At 42.8% G+C, this 20400-nt stretch overlaps 1 long non-coding RNA gene across 1 annotated transcript in view; it reads left to right on the top strand.

Moving 5' to 3' along the window:
* LOC143682265 (uncharacterized) overlaps nt 1-18941 on the top strand; it is a 119821-nt gene extending 100880 nt beyond the window's left edge. Inside the window, exons 3-5 of the long non-coding RNA XR_013175056.1 lie at nt 2926-3172; nt 16004-16123; nt 17452-18941. This is a non-coding gene — a long non-coding RNA (uncharacterized LOC143682265). The remainder of the gene's footprint in view (nt 1-2925; nt 3173-16003; nt 16124-17451) is intronic.
* The last annotated feature ends 1459 nt before the right edge of the window (nt 18942-20400 follow it).

Raw genomic sequence — 20400 nt, 5'->3', positions numbered from 1 at the left:
TGGATCATCATTTCTCCTCCAGCTTGAGCTGATAGCTGGTGATTGGACTAATGGTCCCTAGGTCCTGTTGTAACTACAGCAACTGCCCCAGAGCAAGGACTCATCAAAGTCAGGAAGTGAGAGGATATTTTTTTCCTCTTTTCATAAAAAGATTATTTTAAATTATTTTCTATAGCTTGGAGGTATAGCTTAATTACATGATTTTTCTCCTTACTTTTCCCTCTTCCTTCTTCCCACCTCTAAAGATCCTGCCTGAGAAATGGCTTCTCAAACATGAACAAAGTCATCGTAATTGTTTCATCTGCTCCCTGTGGAGCAGGGCACATGGGAGAATGCATCCCTCATTTGATCCTCTGGGTTGGAGGAAAGGAGCTACAGTCCAGATTTTAAAACAAAACACAGAAACAGAAACCTGCACTGCACTCTAGGCTGTTTTGTTTGTCTTGCTTGATTTCCCTAAACTGTGAGCATCTTGAAGGCAGAGGCCCTGTCAGACTCATCTCTGCACCCTCAAAACCAAAGACAATTCCATGACAAAAGTCAAGAGTCTTGGAATAAATGAATGAATGAAGTTATGAATGTGTGATTCGCAAAATCCATCCCGGCTTTGCTGCCTCTTTCCTCTCACACACAAGTAGTAAGTGATGGCCACAAGTCTGTGTTTGGAGGAAAGGAAGTTTTAGAACCCTGTGTTCACTCTACCATATTTCCCCAGAATGAAAAGCCGATAGATTATAGTAAAGAGGAGTCAGGTACGGCATTTCGTTGCACAAATAGTAATCTGTGATTGATTTGGCAAGGGTGTGGTATTTTGGTATGAGGAAGGCTTTATCCAAATTCCTCAAATCTCAGTGATCTTGGTTCCCACCCTACGAGATTCCTATGTAAGTCCATACTCATTTGTACAACATTAAACATGTATAAAATTCTCTCTGACTCAAAAGAGTACTTGTAGGGGTTTTGTGGTAGCTATGGCTATGTAAATCTAAGGCATTCATGTTCTGTAATATGTCTCAAGGGGTTTCCCAAGTCCTGTGTGAACTGAAGTGAGGCTTACGCCCATGTCTACACTTAAACATGTTAAAGGATTATCTCATAATGTGAAAAACAAAGGTCTGGAAGTCAGAGGCCATTTCATTTTCTATGGAGCCTGGATCTCAATAGAAAACAGAATTCCATTCAGGTGGTTCAAGGAGACATTTCTGAAAGTGCTATTTATAGAGGTGTGAGCAGGGTTAGGAGAACTAGAAATGATTGGTGAGTTACCCAGGGACTGCAAATTAGCAGGGCATTGTTATTAATCCTGAGTCCAAAGGGGCAGTGGGAGAAACTAGAGTTAGCAGGGCGCATTGAGAGCTGGAGGCCTGGATGAGGGCACCCGATAAGAGCTATGGACTTGGAGGGCCACGCCTACTTTCAGAACTATGAGGCAGAAGCAGAGAGAGATTAGAGGTGTTTATATTCCATCTCTGTGCTGGTTTGAAATGAGGTATGTACTCTAGAAAAACCATGTTTTAATCCTAATCCCATTTTATAAAGCCAGCCTGTTTCTTCTAATCCCTATTCAGCATTGTATGCTTGAAACTGTAATTAGATCATCTTCCTGGGAATGTGATTTAATCAAGAATGGTTGTTAAACTGGATTAGGTGACGACATGTCTCCACCCATTTGGGTGGGTCTTGATTAGTTTCTGAAGTCCTATAAAAGAGGAAACATTTTGGAGAATGAGAGATTCAGAGAGAGCAGAGCAGAACGACATAGCCATGAGAAGCAGAGTCCACCAGCCAGCGACCTTTGGAGATGAAGAAGGAAAATGCCTCCCAGGGAGCTTCATGAAACAGGAAGCCAGGAGAAGAAGCTAGCAGATGATGCCGTGTTTGCCATGTGTCCTTCCAGATGAGAGAGGAACCTGACTGTGTTCACCATGTGCCTTGCCAGATGAGAGAGAAACTCTGTGTTCGCCATGTGCTCTTCCACTAGAGAGAGAAACCCCGAACTTCATCAGCCTTCCTGAACTAAGGTATCTTTCCCTGGATACCTTAGATTGGATGTTTCTATAAACTTGTTTTAATTGGGACATGTTCTGAGCCTTAAAACTGTATACTAGCAACTCATTAAATTCCCCTTTATAAAAGCCATCCTGTTCCTGGTATATTGCATTCCAGCAGCTAGCAAACTAGAACAATCTCTTTTTACCCTCCAATCTTGTGCTGATGCCTCCTATTGCTGAAACTCAATTGGAAGCCAGTGGCAAAGGAGCTCAGCTCTTGTAGTTTGCAGGGTTCAGCCTCTTGGGATGCAGAGGGGGCACAGCAGGGTGGAGATTGGCTTTTGCCATGGGTAGGACAAAGTCGGAATAATCAGCATCCTGATCTATCGTAGCCACTCAGTCCATTAGAAAGGAATAAATAAGATTAAGTTGTTCTAAAATAGAGAGAGACAGGAGAATACAACCTATACATTTGTTGAGGAGACTGAGCGCATAGAAGCAAAGCTTGTTGGGTGATATTACCATGCAGAATCAAGATTGATGCTCCCCATTCTTTGGGGATAAATGTCCTATTCTACTTCACAAATATGTCACATCTGACTTTGGTCTGAATGGTGGATGGAGAGGCAAAAATACAAAACAAAGAACACTAGGTCCAGGGCATGCATCATATCACATGAAAATCTTCAAGATTTTCTAGTTAAGAGATGCACCCTGATAGTCAACCTCTAGGATTGACTAGGTCAACCATCTAGGATGACCCCCAATGATTCCTGCCTCCTTGTACCATTGCATAGCTCCTTTCTCATGCTGTACCAGAGTCAGTTTGAGTGATCAATAGATATGGCAGAAATGATGGTGGGTCACTTCCAAGGTTAAGTTATAAAAGACACTGTGGCTTCCATCTTAGTTATGCTCTCTCTCATTCTTCCAGGTGACTTCAGGGAAAGTCTGGAGGAAGCTATGTTGTGAGCAGCCCTATGGAGAGGCCTATGGATAAGAACTTGAAACCTTCTACCCACAGCCATGTGAATGAGCCTGGAAGCAGATTCTCTACCAGTTGAGTCTTCAGTTGAGTCTGCAGCCCCATCTGACAACTTGACAGCAACTTTATGGGAGACCCTGATCTAACACCACCCAGCTGAACTATTCCCAAATTCCTAATCCTCAGAAATTGTAAGGTAATAGATGTTTATAGTTTTAGCTATTACATGGTAGGGTCATTTGTTACACAGTAGCAGCTAACTAATACAACCCTTGAGGCCAGGGGCATTTACTACTCTTCAGTAATAGTTGTTAACATGCACTAGAACCTTTTATTTTGTGATTTTCACCATCAGTCACCATGCCTGCAGTCCACAGTCTCTTAATGTGTGACAATTCACTTGCCTGCCCTCTCTGAGTCTCAATTTCCCCAATTTACAATGAAGATGACAAAAATGCCTATCAAGAGTTGTCCTAGGGATTGGATGGAACAAAGTATTTTAAGTGCATAGGACAGTGCTTGATACAGAGTAGCCACTAAATAAATATGGCTATTAATATTAATGAAGGAGAGGAGTAGATTTCAAATATTGTTTATAATTAAGAAGATGAGCCCAATGAGGCTGGAGATAAGAGTTCACCGTGATCAAATGGTACATTTCGGCTGTGTTGTTTCTGTTGCCTCAATGACAATTCTGTTCTCCCATAACTGCTGGAATGCAATTTCCCAAAACAACAAGCACTCTGCCATCCCCTGGGGCCTGGAGTTTTGAAACATCTCCCTCCTGACCATGGAGAATCGGCTGTCTCCACTCGCAACTCCTTGGCAGAAAGGGGAATCCCTGATTTTCTGGACGTGCCCTGTCACTCCTTGGTTGTAAGCCAGGTTTTGCTCAGGATTTCCATTTGCTAATGACTTGAGCATGAGTCAGAGGGACTTGGGGTGGGCAGGGGTGGAAGCAGGGTGTTTATTCTGAAATCATATGGGGTTGGGGGCCTCCTAGAAAATAGCAACAAGCAATAGAAAGACAAAAGGAGCAGCTTAACCCAAGCTTTGCCATGTTTCACGCTTGACCTGGGAAAATTCAACAACTTTCCCCTTTGCTTGCTGCAAGCTGATATGTTTCTCAGTCAGGAAGAGCATCTTCCCTCCTTCTAGGAATGGTGTGGAAAGCACTACGAAGTTTTGAAGTGCAAATTGGCATTCACGACAATCTTCCTGCTTTGGCAAAAAAAGTACATTCATTTCCGTTTTTCATGCCTTCTAATGCGCTGTTCCTTAAGCAGGTAAAAAGGAAAAACAACAATAGAAACAAGTAGCTGTGATTCCATGTCAATTTTCTTCTTCGTAGGCATGCAACAAAGTCTGCCCAGAAAAGAACAGAATAGAATTGTCAAGTGAAAAGAAGGCCAGATCCCAGTAATCCCACTTCTAGGCTCTTAGTCTTTCAGAAACATATATGTTCAAAAAAGTGTTTGTACAGGGCGGGCCACAGTGGCTCAGAAGGCAGAATTCTTCCCTGCCGTGCCGGAGACCCGGGTTCGATTCCCAGTGCTTGCCCATGTGAAAAGAAGTGTTTGTACAAAGAGGTTTAAGGTATCATTGTTTGAAGTAGGGACATATAGGAAGCTACATAAATCTTCATCAGTAGGGAACAAACTAAATCAAGTAAGATACTTCCAGAAATGGGCTACATTTATGTATACTGATAACCATACTACACACAGGCATGGACACAATCCTGTAAGAAGAATGGCATAGTTTTATTTCTGTTTATAATTATCATCTCTGTGTATATGTGCATATATGTACTTAATGTCTGGAAAGTTACACACCAAACTCTTCATACTAATTGGGGGTGGCTTAGATTTGAGGAGTGGGTAAGAAGAAAGATAGCTTTCACTTTTTACAACTCTATAAAGTTCTTTAGGGTTTGAAATCCTTACCATAAACATATCTGTAGATGACTTGTAATGTTTTCTAATATACAGCTTACCAACTCAGAGGTATAAGGCAGGGCACCTAGACCTTACACACCACAGCAGACTAGTTATGTACAACTAACTAGTTGAGCAGAAAGGCCTACAGCATAGGAGAGAGAAGGAAGAAAAGGAAGGGGCATGTGGGAGAAAGGAAGAAAGGAAACCAAGCCATGGGAAGGAGAGAAAACCTGGCGATTCTACAATGATAGGGACTATGGGGTTAATTCTCAAATCTAAAATCTGGGGGAAACAGGTTGTTCGAATACAGATCCTGGGCTCCATTCCCAGAGATTGTGGGTCAAGAAGTCTAGGTTGGGCAGGCAGGAGAAACTGCATTTTAATGTGCCTGCCAGGTGATTCTGGTGAGGGGCACTGCGGTAAGGTCCAGCCCTACAGCCACTGCTATATGACCCTTTGTCCCCTCATCTATAAACAAGAGGAAAAGAATCCCTTCCACCATAGTTCTCAAACTTGTGTGCATCAAAATGTTCTGGAGGGCCTGTTAAAACACAGGTGGCTGCACCCCCTCCCCATAGTTCTCTGAGTCAGAAGTCTGGGATAGAGCCTGAGAATTTGCATTTCTACCAAGTTCAGGTGCTGTTGATGTGTGCTGGACCAGGAACAAAACTTTGAGAGCCACCACCCTCTGAGGCTCTTCTCTGTTCAGAGCCACGTACACACTCTGGGTCCCAGTTTCCAATCCCTTAAACTCCCGGGTCTTAGCTCAGTGTCTGTGTTAAGTAGCCTAGTCACAAACCTCAATAACAACATCCTGCTTTTCTGCAGGCAAGCCGCCCCTCCACCGCCACCTTCCCTGCAAGCCAAGAGTGATTGGGAGAGTTGAGTTAATACATTAGAGGCATTGCACATAGTAGATTCTTCCCTAATGAGGTCTGTTCTGAACCAAGCTTATGCAGGTACCATCCTTTCTGGCTCCTTTAACTTGGCTCTCAGCGCTGTCCTACTGGGGACTCCTGCCTCACTCCTCCCAGCTCATAAAGCACGTACCCGCCTTCTCCACAAAGCTTCTTCCTAACTCCAGCCCACTCTAGCGGTGTTTCTGGAAGCATGGTCCTCCAGCCCTCACATCAGGACCCACCTGAACATGTTCCTTAAAACTGCAGATTCTGGGACCCTAACTCAAACCAACTACATCAGATTCTCTGGGGATGGGGCCTCATTTATGCATTTTTAACTCCATTTTAGCTCCATGGATTCTCACCACTCTCCAGTGTTTTATTGTCTATGCCTGATAATCTGGCTCAGAGATTTATTAGCGTATATTACTACAGCTACTTTGGTATATAGCAACAATAATAACTTATTATTAAGCAGTCACTGTGTGCCAGACATTATCACAAGGTGCTTTGTGACATTGTAAGGCAAGGGTTAGCAAAGCATGGCCCGCAGGCCCCGCCCCCCACCTGTTTTCATAAATGAACACAGCCACGCCCAGGGGCACATGTACTACCTACGGTTGCTTTCAAGCTACAACAGCAGAGTGGAATAGTTGCAACAGAGATCAGCAAGGTGGAAAATATTTACTCTCTGGTCCTTAAAGAAAAGGTCTGCTGACCTCCACAGAGGGAATGAGCCCTGGAGCACACTGTGTGTGTTACAGTACGGAATTCTAGACAGCTATGCAAAGTGATGTCATAGGAAACTAATTTCTGCCCCTGAAAAAATGCTCATATTGGATAAGAAGTAAGCGAAAAATACAGAGAGGCTGGATTTCATAAGAATTAAGCAAAAAATACAGAGAGGCTGGATTTCAATCTCCAGCAATTATCTCAACCTCTCTGTGTCTCGCTTTCCTCATCTGAAACCTGGGTGCAATAGGAATACTTCTGGCTCTTTGTGAGGATTAAGTGAGATTGACCAAACTAAAAGGCTTAGCTGTCCCCATGCCTTTGTACATTACAAATACCCCCAAATCAGAACCCATTCGTTTATCTGTGCAGTAAGGTTTTCATTTTCTCCATTTCACTTGTCTTCTTGCTTTAATTTTTTTTTCTTTTACATTTTACAAAGTAATGCACCTTGTGTAATTTCAGTGTGACACGAGGATTGTTTGTTTTTCGCTCACTTGTTTTAAAGATGGAACCTGCCTTAAGTAGAGACTTTCCCGTCACCATTTAGGGTCCTGCAGACTCATGAGTCTTACAGCAAATCACTGTGGACTGCTCCCTGATAGTTCCCAGTTGCCATCTGCAGTTTTATTTGACTGCGAATGTACTTGCTAACTAATCCCTAAGTGCCTCTGTACAAGTGGCTCCTCCTCATTGGGCCTCAGTTTCTCTGCCTTCAGAAAGGAGGGATAGGAGGAGAGGGTCTCCGAGATCCTTATGAGCTCTCATATTGCTCTCCTGGGATTGCAAAGCAGCTTAAAGGCTCTGCATTCCCGCCAAGGCAGGCTCCTTCCTCGCCCTGCTCCAGGGAGAGAATGGCGCGGGAAACAGAGCTTCCTTCTTTCTGGGCTGCTGGGTGTGGTGGCCCTTTCAGCAAGCCTGGGATGTGGATTAGGAGTTTGAGCAATGCCCCTAAGCCCTGCACTCTATTTAATTTCCTTGATTTATAGAGAGGATTTCTCACACCTCCAGGGGAGAGAGTTATGCCATCCCTCTCGGCTTCCCAGGCTGAGCCCACAATTTCTCAGCCTGTTTATCCCTGTGTCGCTACAACAGAGCCCATCTCCAGGGGCCCTTGCATGATTCTTTTGAATGAAGTGGCATTGCCAAGCCCCAGGTCCTCTCACTGGAATTTTCTTAGGTGGAGGTGGCCCCAGGTTCTGATGACACACATTTCCTAGTGGGGAAGGTAGCCCCCAGGAGGACAGCGTGTGAATTCCATCAGCAACCCACAGTGGGTCATCCTCTGACCCTTAAAAGGTACACTTTTTGGCTTGATCTCGGGGTAGCGGTCCACCAGCATGGTCTCAGAGGTAGAGCTGGGAGAAGTGTCGGTCGTGGGATGACTGGAGGATGTGTCCAGGCCAGGTGGGAGAGTTGGTTCTAGCTTGAATTGGCAGACCTTCTGGGCCAGACGGGAAGTGAGAAGGAGAACCGGGGTCCAACAGGACCAGAGAAGGGTAGTGGGTTCAATGTGGAAATGATGTTGCTGCTGGAGCATTTGCCCCCTCCTCAGAGTTTTCTTCTTTAGCTGGAGCCAGAGCAACTGGTGTGATCCAGCCGAGGGCAGGGATCCCAAAACCCAGGCATATCCACCAACAGTGAGGATGGGAACTTCCAACTCTGTGTATAGCAGGTGATCCCACGAACGCCCGAGGCTGAACTCCCACTGGCCCTTTCCCCAGCTGCCAACACCCACACCTGGTAATCCCTGTGCATTTGTTCAAAGTAGCACAGTTTCTCTCTTTCTTCTCTTATCTCATCTCCTTTTATTGTCACCGTCTTTTCTTATCTCTCCTCTCCCTTTCAATCGCTCTCTCCTCTTTCTCTCTTTTACCCCCCATTCAATTCTTCACTTCTCTCCCTCCTCATTTGTATTTTCTCTTTCCTGCTCTCTTTCCTCTCTCTCCATTACTCTACCCTTCCTACCTTCTGTTTTGCTCTTTTTCTCTTCTTAGACCAGTAATTCTCAACGTGTGGTCTCAGGACCAGCAGCACGAGCATCACTTAGAAAGCCAAATTCGCAGGACACACCCCAGACCCACTGCATCAGGAACTAGAGGTGATGCAAGGCCAACTCTGTTTTTCTAAGTCCTCCAGGTGATTCTGATGCATGCTAAAGTTTGAAAAATCAGGATCTTAGAGGAATCGGCAACCAGGGGGAAAAAGAGCATCTTTGAGTGCTGATCCAATAAGCTCTCATTTCTAAACATGTAAAACCCTCATCTACCCATTAGCTAATTAGGATGTTGGACCACCAGCCTGGCTGAGATGCTTTCGGGAACAACATAAGCAATTACACTCAAGTTCTCTGATTACTATCATGCTGCTAAATCCCTTTAGCCAGCCTACATCTTCCCTGTCCCTGCATTCTGCCTCTCTTTGTCTCCCACTCAGGTTGCTTTAAGGAATACAAAGATGAGAGTGACATGGGACTTTCTGTCCAACAGCTTGTGTTATGGTTTGGCGTTTGCCAAAGTGTGATCTGCGGATATTGGCAAGAAAAGGATTCCATTGTCCAATACGTTTGGGGAAGATTTCTTTATTGTAGGACTTCTAAGTGCCTACAACTTCTAAGAGTCTTCTATGGTGACCCGTCACATGACCCTTAACAGTGTTAGCACCCTGTCCTGCATTTGACCATTGGGCATTACACAAGGTGAGCACATTTGGGAAATGCTGCTTTAGGAGACCATGGTCTTTCTCTCCAGGAACCTAGACTGTCTGTCTGTCTTTGGGAGTATCCGGCATGGAATGAAGAAACTGCCAGGCACTCAGTAGAGTCCACTGACACTGAAAGGGCTCATGCATGAAGTGTGAGGCATGCTCAGTGACTCCTGGGCTCCCTGACACACCTCCCTCCTAGTGTCTCAATGGGCAATGAGTATCTCTGAGACTCCTCCACAAGCTAAGTTTCCTCTGTGATAGTTACTGTGGCTCAATTTCAGGGTAAAGGTTGAGAAAGATGCTGTTCCTTAAATATACCTGAGACTTACCCCTGGGAATTCTTATTCAGTAGGTCTGGCATGAGATCTGGGAATCTACATTTTTTCGAAGCCCCCAAGGAGCTTTGGAGGTATAGTATGGCAGACTGAGTTATGTTACCCGAGGGAAAAAAATCAAACATGTTCTTAATCTTAATCCACTCCCATGGGTGTGAACCCATTATAGATAGGACCTTTGGAAGATAGGTGTGGCCTTTTAGTGAAGGTGTGGCCCAACTGAGTGAGGTTTGGCCTTAATCCTGTTACTGAAGGCTTCGAGAAGAGAGAGCTACTTGAAGGAGAAGAAATTGAAAGTCAGTAGAAACCAGAAGAGAAAGGAGAGGACATGGGCACATGATGGAAAATCCAAGGACCCGTGGTTTGCTAGCCTGCCAGAATGCTACCAACCCTGAGAGGAAACAAACTCACAGCCTCTGAGACAATCAATTCCTGTTATTAAGCCATCCCTTTGGGTGGTATTTGTCATAGCAGCCAGCAAACTAAGACATACACTGAGGATTGAGAGCCACTGGTTTGCTTGAATCCATGCCTGGTTTCAATGGTATATTCAAAGAAACATGGAAACCATAGCTCTGGCTATACCTTCTGAAATAGACATAAAGGAAGAGAGCCAGGTCCTCTCTGTAAGATCACCTTTGCTGCCCACTCTAGGGGCATATGGACTGTGGTCTAGACCTGGGGGTGGGGACACTGAGATGGGGGCCAGAGAGAGAACTTGTATTTTCCTATGAACCTAAAAGATACAAAATCATGGTTCAGTTCAGTGACAAGTAATCCTCCCCTTTCCTTCACAAGGGATAATTCAGAAAAAACAGAAATGTTATGGTCTCCTTTCGTTCATTAAAATTTAAAATAGTTTTATTGAGTCCCACCAGGGGAAAGGAAATGTACTTTTTTTACAGTTGAAATGATCTATCTCAGTGGTCTTCAACCTGCTTTTAGCAGCAGAAATCTTTTCTCAAGGGAAGCCTTAGATTCAAACTCCAATGTATAACATATTACGAAAAAGGCCACTGGTTGACGATCACATGAGGATACTGCAAGCCTAAACAAGTGGGCCACATTCTCATGGATTTTTGGAGGCAATGAGGCATTTCCTGGGAATAGAGTGGAAAACCCATAACCTACTTTATGGATCATCCCCTCCCCCCCCAGTCAAAAGAAAATTGAAACTGCTTTCCCCCCTCTGAAAAGTTATTATGGGAACATTTGAGAAGGAACAACATGGTCACTACTTTCCAATTTTTTTGTCACAATATCAAATCTCAGACTATGTCTTTTTGACTGAATTGAGGTGACTAGAAACTGCCTTAAAAATTCCCTTCAATTTTTTAAAATTCACTTTAATTTGTATCATGTAAGCATCTCTGGAGAACCCTTCCTCCCCTTTTTTTTTTCTTAGTCTGAGATTTGGAGAAGAGTTTCTGCCCTACTGTCCCACCCCCAAAAGCAACAGCAATCAAAAATAGGCTTAGGGCATGCTATTTTGTGTTCTTGAAGGAATAAGTTACTAAGGCAGAATTGTGTGACAAAAATCCATGGGCAAATGTTAGAAAAATTTGCCACCTGGCATCATTACTAGGAGGGATTTTTAGGAGTAAGACAGCCAAAATTACCCAAATTGAATCTTCCTGTGTGCCTTTTTTGCCACACTAGTCCTTTGAGCTTTATTGATACAGAATTTGGGAGAGAAACAGGAGGGACCAAGATGCATGTTTCCGCAAGTCCTTTTTTTTGGTGTGGGGAGGTTGGATAAGGGAAGTCCCTGAGTGTGTGGGGTAGGAGAGAATTGAGAAAGCTTATGAATGGTTCCTAGGAAATGATTCTGGATAAGTGATGAGTGGGGTTCTCAATGACATCCTTCGAAAGACTCAGACAAAGAATGAAATTCTTTTCCATTTGATTGATTGGCTGTTGAACAATGCTTCTCAAATACTGCATCACTCAGAGTTGGAAATCCAAAGGACAATAGGGTGCATCTCTAAACAAGGGTTTTTACTACATTTCTTTACAAATGCTCCATGATTTGACATTTTGTTGACTTAGACTGACTGTGCCATGACTGGGAAATAGGGAGAGGGCAGCATATTTTACTGGTGTTCATTTTGCGAATCCTGCCGAGTCCTAAGGGGCCAGCACATAGGTTCTCAGGAGCCTCAGCATCTACTTGGGAGCTTCTTAGAAATGTAAATTTTCAGGTCCCATTCCAGATGCACTGAATCAGCAGCTCTGGGGATGGGGCCCAGGAATCTGTGTTTTAACAAGCACTCCATTGCATTCTGATGCTCATTCAAGTTTGAGAACCACTGAAGCTTCCCAAGGTTTCTGTGGCTGAACTTCTCGACAGAGGCTCCCACTTTCCTCGGAATTCCATTTTCTAGCCACGGACTGCCATTGCATGCACTGTCATTGGTTATTTACCTGGGGGTATGATTTGATGGTTCAGAGCTGAGGCTCAGAAGCAGGAGTTCTGGTTTCCAGTTTCAGCTCCATCCCTCATGTTACTGTTTGTTCACTGTGGCCACATTACTATTTGTTCTTTAGTTTCCTTACATGTCACATACAGATAATAATAATGGCGTGTGTCTCGCGGGTGGTTGCCATGATTAAATGAGTTATCAGATGCCCGGCATATAGTAGGTGCCTGCACACAGTAGTGATCACAGGCCTCTGGCTGACAGGTGGAGAGTGGGTCTTCAGGTAGCGATCGCGTGTCCTCTCCTTAGCTCATCTGCCAGTACCAAGCATCAGGCCAGCATCCCATCGTGTCCCCTTGGTTCTGGTCTGCCATTTGTGGCTGAAGTTTAGATCTAGGCCACAGCACCTGTTCGAAAGAGAAGGCATTCACTTTTTCTTCTCTTTAACTGAGCACCTTCTGCATGTCAGGCTCTAGGCCAGGCCATGAATAAACATTCCCTCACCTAATCCTCATCACCGGCCTGGGAAGAAAGGAATGCCCTTACGTAACAGAGTAGAGGATAGACTCACACATGCTCTGTGGCTTCGCCATGTCAACGGCTGGTAAATGGCAGGGCAGGGATTAGAAGGCAGGTGTGTCCAAATTCAACATCTGGGCTTCCTGTCGGGAAGAGGAAACGCTCTCTCTGGGATGGACTCTCTTTTTCTTACTGGAAATACCTTCATAATCTTTTCTAATATTAAAATGATCTATATGTGTTCAAAAATCCAAACAACATAGAAATGTGGTACATAGCGTGAGCAGACATTCTCTAGTAATTCTGCCCACCAAAAATAACTGCTTTGGTAGACTGCTGTGTCTCCATCTAGTCTTATTTTAATACCCAAACAGATCTATTTTAAGACAAAAAATGAAATCATAGTTTACATTTTGTTTATATCCTGCCATTTTAACTTAATACATTGGGGACAGCTTTTCATGTCAATGCATATAAATACTTTACCCTTGGTAGACAACACTACAATAAACAGCCTTGTACTTCAGTATATATTGTTTGATTATTTCCTTAGGAGGCACTACTAGAAAAGGGTATTCACATTTCTAAGGTTTTAATATAGATTTCTAAATTTCATTGAGAAAATAAAAAGGGTGTATCTGTATTATATCAGCAGTTTCGATCTGCCTAATTCCATGACATAGAGTCAGGGCTCTCTCTCTCTTTTGGGACCTCTTTATAAAACTATAAGCCCCATGGTTTCTCCATGATGAATCTCCATATGTGCATTTCCTAAATGTTACATGGATTGAAAATAGATCTCATTACTCCTCTTGATTTTGCCCCCTTCTAGGATCCTTTGCTTTATGCCTACTACCAGTGTTTCCCAGCCTAAAGTTGAGGTTATTGGCAGTGTTTTCTGTTTGACCCTATGCACCTTCACGTGTAAATAGACTGTTCTCTAATTAAAATTCATAAAGTTTGCATGTAATCGAGGTCATGCCCCAGAAGTGTGAACTTCATTGGATACCAACCACAGAACTTTTTCTTCCAAATCACCACCCCCCATCCAAAAATAGAAAGAGGAAAAGAAATTTCCAAGGCTACAAACAGACCTTTATTTCCAATACATTGCCCAAGCACTCATGTTAACTCATGTTTTCTCTGGCGAGAAATGCCCTCGTATTTTTTTTCCCTGTCATTTAGTCTATAAATGAAATGAAGTTACTGCCCCTATTAAAATGGAACACTGTGCCCTTGGTTTGCTCTTAACGGGTGGGAAAACCCCATTAAGTGTTTGTGAAATATGTCTTAAATACAGGAATTTTAATCTAGTGGTCTAATAAATCCCTCTCCTCTACACAAACTAAAGTCTTCGGTTTTCCGGCATCTGTTCAGTTATTTGTTCACCAAAAGTTTCTTGCATAAGCCTGACCCTGAGAACTATGAGTTGAGGTCATTTCTTCCATCAGGATATTTTTTAAAATCATATCTCTCAAAGAATCAGGAATTTTGACAGGTGTATTCCTTGCTATGATGCTATTTTAGAAATGCGCCTGGAATTTTTGCTCTTCTAGGGTAAAAGCCATGAAAAGTTTATGACTGTCGTAGGATGTGACAACTCATAATACTCTTAAGACCTAAGACCTTATGATATTCGAAGACCATTCCTTTACCGCAAAGTTTTACAGCATCTAAATGTATGCTGTTCTTTTGGAGAACATTCCATGGGAGTTGGAAAATTTCTCTTTAGCACAAGTCACAAGGAACATCAAGCCAGACCTAAATAGATTGATTCAGCTCCCCCACATGTTTCTGTTTGCTGTTTTTTTTCAGGCCAGAGTTTTAATTTTCTGGAGTTAAAATTAAATTTTAATTTAATATATTGGAAAGTGAGTATATTTGCTGGAGGTAAATCCTGTCTTCGTATTGGAAGCAGTAGGGGAAGGTGTATTTATATTTGTGGCCAAGGTATTTTGCTTTTTAGCTCCAACCACTTTAGTATTTATTTCCTAAAATCAAAGATATGTTTCTATAAAACCAAGATATACTCATCAAAATCAAGAAACTGACATTGATACCTTCCTACCATCTAATTCACAATTCAAGTTTTAACCTTTTGTCCCAGCAATGTCTTCTATAGCTTTTTCTGTTAACCACTTCAGAATCAGATGCTTTCCCATGTAATTCAGAATCATGTGATTCAGAATCGTGTGATTTAGCTTTCATGCCTCTTTCAGTTTCCTTCAATTTGGAATAATTCCTTGGTTTTCCTTGATTTCCATATATGGCCCAAGTATTTCAACAGCGCAAGGCAAAATATACTTCAAAATAAACATTTTCAGGGGGGATCCCAGCTATGCTGTGACGTTCAGCATACAATAGAAATAGAGAAGGGAACATGCTCCAGGAACCATCTGGGGTCAATAAATTGCTAAACGTTCACTTAAAATCCACTGCTATGATGTGATTCATTTCCTCTTGCTCAAGTAGTGGGTCTCATCACTCATGGATTCTTTCACTCATTCACCCATTCTTTTTTTTTTTTCTCTTTTATTTATCCATTCAGCAAATATTTAAGTGGCTATTAAGTGTAAGGAGAAAAAAGCTGTATATGCACTTTCCCACTGGGTCTAGACCTCAGAATCCTTCTCAGCACAATGTCTTCAGAAGCCTTCAACACATTTCTTTCTGTTGGCACTCTAGAGGAAAACATATGAGAAAGCACATCTTATGTAGCCAGGGATTCCCACATACCTTGCAAAACAGGGCCTTGCATGCAGAAAATCTTGTTGAATTCATTTAACTTGGCATTAAAATAGTCTCTCCTTTCAAGAAAGGAGAAGAGTCAAAGAGGAAAAACAAAACAGAGAAGAAAACCACATACTATAATATTGAGTCAAGTATGTGCTCGTTCCTTTTGTGACTTATCCTCAAGAGGAAAGATGCCTGGAAAATTTGAATTGCTCAGAGCTGGGATCGTCCCAAATACTATTATGAAGATAAAAGAGGAAATAAGGACCAAGTTTATTAATCATAACTAAGAAAATTCTTAATGATTGTTTCAGTTTTTTGAGATCACCCCTCAAGTCAGTGATATCCTGTCAAGAGCCCCTTTCAGAGGCTGGTTACTTATCCTAAAGCATCTGTCATTATTGAGAGGATTTTTTTGAAGTTCTTTTTTTTTGGGGGGGGGGATGGGAGGTGGGGATGGAATGGGGGCAGAGGAAAGGAGTGTAATCTCAGATTCCTGATGAATTTTTTTTTAACAATTTCTTTATTCGTAGCCAGATCTCCAAACTTTGAGGCTGTATTTAATTTGGGGAGTCAATTATCCCTCAGGCCTAAGCATTGGAAATCAAATGGATAATCTACTTAGTTACACAAGTTTTGGGTCAAACATTAAGATACAACCATAAAATTGAAAGAAAAGAAAATGAATGAGTGAACAGCATAATAATGATGCTTTTCATGAGATGCTTCTAAACATTCTCCAGAGGCCACTTGGGAAAAGGAATTCCAAGAACTTCTGGAGTGATGGCACCATGTTTGTTCTGTGCAAATAATCTTTGAAGGGTTCTCTCGTGAAAAGACATCACAAGAAGGAGCACATTCTGGTAAGGTGGCTAAAAATCTACCTTGTCAACTTTATCATTACATCATATTTTCCCCTCGGGTATTGCCTGGAAAAACAGGGCCCAAAAGAGTGAGAGAAGAATCTACATTTAGGATAAAATCACTTTAGAGGAAAGGGAAAGGAAGGAAAGGAAGCAAAGAGTGGGCCCTGGGGGTATCTCTAGAACATACGGTCAGTCTTCTCTGTAACCCTTCAGCCTTGTGAGGACCTGGTCATTTGACTTCAGGATAGCCAAGAGGAGAGGCCCAATATTGCAGATTGGGTTGTGAAAGGTCACACTCATTAGTCATAGGAGATGATATTGAGAGAAGGAGGAGAAGCATGGGGAAGTGGCATAAGAGAAGCAGATCCATGTTGGGGGCCCGGAGGTCTTTTCTTTTTTAAAACAACTGCTCCATCTGCCTCCTTCTCACCTTCGCCCTCACCACCTACCCCCTCCAAACTCCCTGCCTCTCTGTCTCTGATTATCTGTCCCACTTGAGGTAGATGTTCTTATTACCCCATATTTTTTTCCAAACAAAATAGAGAACAGTTTATCTTATTCTAGCAACATCCCTGGCCACCCCCAGCAGAGCAGTGATGTCCACAGGCTGACCTTTCCCCCTTATTGTCTTTGAGTGGGTTGAGGTGGGAAGACATTCCAAGAAGCAAAGGAGGATTTTTTGAAAGCCTTTTGATTATCCATGCTGCTGTCCAAACCCTCCCCGATCACTCAGCTTACTTTGAAATTAATTAATGTGCAGCACAGAGAATGCAGGCTTTATGTAATAATACCTCTCCCTCTCCCTGCCCTCCCTCTGAACCTAAGCCTCGAGCGTTTTGGGGAATTTGAGGCTGTTGACAGGGGGTGGATTGACAGGCCTTTATTCGAGGGGCCTCCCGCTTAGACTGAAGACAGGTAGACACAGAGGCAGCAGCAGCACCAAAGGCAGCCTGGCTTTCTCTGTCATTCTCAGGGAAACACCTAAACTTGGAGACCAGTCTGACCTTAGATCTCACCTCTCCTGGGATGCCTTTCGAGAGTCCTGGGACCAGTGGCTCTCAAACTTGGCTGTACATGATAATCATCTGGGGAGCTTTTCAAAATCCTGATGTTCAGGCCACACCCCATGCCAATTAAGGTAGAATCTGTAGGACATCAGTAGTTTGTAAGACTCCCCAGGTGACCCCGATACACAGCGAAGCTTGAAAACCAGTGCCCTATACCAGTGTTCCTCAAATTTTAGCACGCCAAAGTACCATCTGTGGATGGGTGTTGTTAACATGAACATTCTGATTCATAGCTCTGACTTTCTAATTTACTCCCAGGTCCCAAGATGCTGCTGCTGCTGGGCCATGAAGCACACTTGGAGAATGAAGGCCCTAGAGCAATGGTTCACCAACTTCCTGGTGCACCAAAATCACCTGGAAGATTTGTTGAAACACAGATTGCTGGGCCTCATCTGCAGGGTTTCTGTTTTAGGAGGTCCAGGCTGAGGGCTGAGACTCGGCATTGCCAACAAGTTCCCAGGTGATACCTTTGAGATTCCACTTTAAGGACCACTGACCTGGGCTGCTTCGATAATGCCTCTCCACTGGGCTCACAGAGCTCCAGTGCTGGACTTCATTGTAGCAGTTACTTATTTAATCAACTGTTATTTATTGAGACGCTTATGCTAGCCCAGGGGCTGTGCTAGGCACCCACTAGGAGACAGTGTTGTGTAGCTGTTAGCAGCAAGAACTTGAACGATAGGAGATATGTTGTGAATCACAGCATAGGCTTACTGGCTTTGTAATAAGGGCAAATCATTTTGTCTCTCTGAGCCTCATTTTTCTGATCTGTAAAGTGGAAATAATACTATTACTTGCTTTACAAATTGGTTGCAAAAACTGAGAGAGGTAATGCATGTAAAACCTAAAACCATGTTCATTATATTATAGCACCTATTATTATTGTTGACTGTTACTATTGTCAGAAGACTTTGTTCCTTTAAAAAAAATCTTGCGTATTTCAGTTGCCATTTTTTGCATCTTCCCAAACTTTGAGGTCAGCCATCCCATCAGTACCCTCACCAGTGAGCCAATAGTCAGCACGTTGTATGTGTTGATTGAATGAGTGGCAGAGGAGACATCTGGTTTGAGCATCTCTATCATGGACAGTAGTCAGCAGGTGCTCTCAGCTGTTAGCCCTCTCTGGGTTCAGCCCTCTCTGGGATCAGCCCTCTCTGGGACTAGCCCCTGGGGTGGAGAGAGCCGTGTAGGTCATGACCATGCCTCCTTCCCCAGGGCAGCCCATAGCTAATGACTGGTCAGCACGGGCTTCAAAGGCTTAGCTCTCTTGCCGCAACTTAGGATATCTCAGAAGGACCAAACCCCACTTCAGAGCTTCTCCATGGGGAACCTCTGAGCTCTTTATTGTGATCTCATCATTGTCTGACTTTTTTCTACTGCCCATTTCTGCCTTCTTCCCCTCCTTTCCATAGGTGTCAAGTCCAAGGACATCCCCTAATAATCCTCCTGAACACTAATCTCTAGCTCAGAGTCAGCTTCTCAGAGAACCCAATCTGAGACCTTCCCATGTAGTCTTATCTCCAAATTCTCTTCAATAGAGAGACTGAACCAATATTTTGGTTCAGTATAGCCAAGCTATCATCTCTGGGTTGTACCTCTTGCTACTCTCAAAAATTTCATCACTATCACCTCCGTCCAAATTTTTGTTTGAATATATCCTGCCAGCACACTTATCTATACTTTCATTCTCTCTCATTTCTTATCCAAATTCCACCTCACTTAGAAAGTCCAGCCCAAGTCTTTCTCTTCTTCTGCATCAGAGTCTAGAATGATCATCCCATGCCATCATAAGGCCTTAGGATAGCTTCATAAAATATAATAAAGCTCATTTATTGAGTTTTAATGTGTTCTTCTTGTCTCTATAACTAGATTGGAATAAACTTACATTTTTCAGAATAATTTTAAGTGACCCACAATGCCAAATGTAGTGCCTTAAACTTGGTAAAAGTTAGAGTAAAATTAATTTGAATTGGAGCTTCTATAATGGGGACAGGCTGTGTGAACTATGTTGCATCACCAATGAGAATTTCTTTAATCTGAGATAGACATCAAAGGGTATTTTTTTCAGAAACCAAAGTCCCTTGCAAAATAACCCACCCATTAAGGAATCAGTTCTCTTATTTCTATTTTTAGTAGAAGAGGTTCAACAATAATATTTTGAAAAATATGTCTTGAGCATTTACTCTGTGCCAGGTAATGAGGTAGGTGCTGAGAATACATGGTGAACAAGACCAGCATGACCCCTATCAGCTTCAAGTCTGGATTAACAACTCTAACATATTAATCAGGATAGGTTATACTATCCTGCAATAACAAGTACCTCCCGAAACATCAGTTCCATAACACAGAAAAGGCTTATTTCTCATTCATGCAAGTCCTATATCAGGCTGGACAACTTTCTAGGCCAGCTGACTCCATGAAATGACTCAGTGATTCAGGTTCCTTCCATTTTATGGGTCCACGACTCAATACATGGTTCCCTGGGTTGACACATCAGACATGAATAATTCATATTAGCTGTATCTCCACCCGTAAGCGATACACAGCATTTCCATGTGCAGGCCATTGGACACACTAGTCATAGGTCCTGCCTTACTGCAATGGGCTTGGAAAGTTTTGTCCTCCTAGGCTCTCAGCAAGGAGAGGGTCAGATATGAGTGAATACTAGAAGTCTCTACCACATGTACTCCTGAGTTTAATTGTCTTTATGCCTCTTAGTGTTGTTTTTGTTTTCCAAAGAACGCTCAAGGTCTAGTGTTAGAGCCGCACTTTCTTTTAATCACATAAAATGTAAATGCATGTGGAATAAGTGCTATGAAGGGGAAATTTTAGAATTGAATAGGAGTATATACCAGAGGACACTAATTTAGAAAAGGTCAGGATTTTTTCTCTGTTTTGTACAATAATATCTCCCAAGAATATTATCCCTAGAAATTACCCCCAAATATTTGCAGCATAAATGTATAAGTGGGTGCTCAAAAGTACTTGTTAAATGAATGAATGCATGAATAGGGTATTCTTAAATATTCCATCTTTTTGGAAGAAAGGAGCATTGTCCAACAATCATTCCCCAATTTCTTCCTAGCTAACTGTATCAGTCAGGGTTGAACCAGATATATACACAACTTATTTTAAGGAATTATCTAAAGTAGTTATAGAGGCCGGCAAGTCCAAAATCTGTTTGACAGGCTGGCAGGCTGGAAACTC

This window comes from Tamandua tetradactyla, chromosome 5, assembly GCF_023851605.1.
Source record: "Tamandua tetradactyla isolate mTamTet1 chromosome 5, mTamTet1.pri, whole genome shotgun sequence".
Classification (NCBI taxonomy): domain Eukaryota; kingdom Metazoa; phylum Chordata; class Mammalia; order Pilosa; family Myrmecophagidae; genus Tamandua; species Tamandua tetradactyla.
The sequence above is the reverse complement of the archived record's forward strand: the minus strand, read 5'-3'. Positions and strand labels throughout refer to the sequence as shown.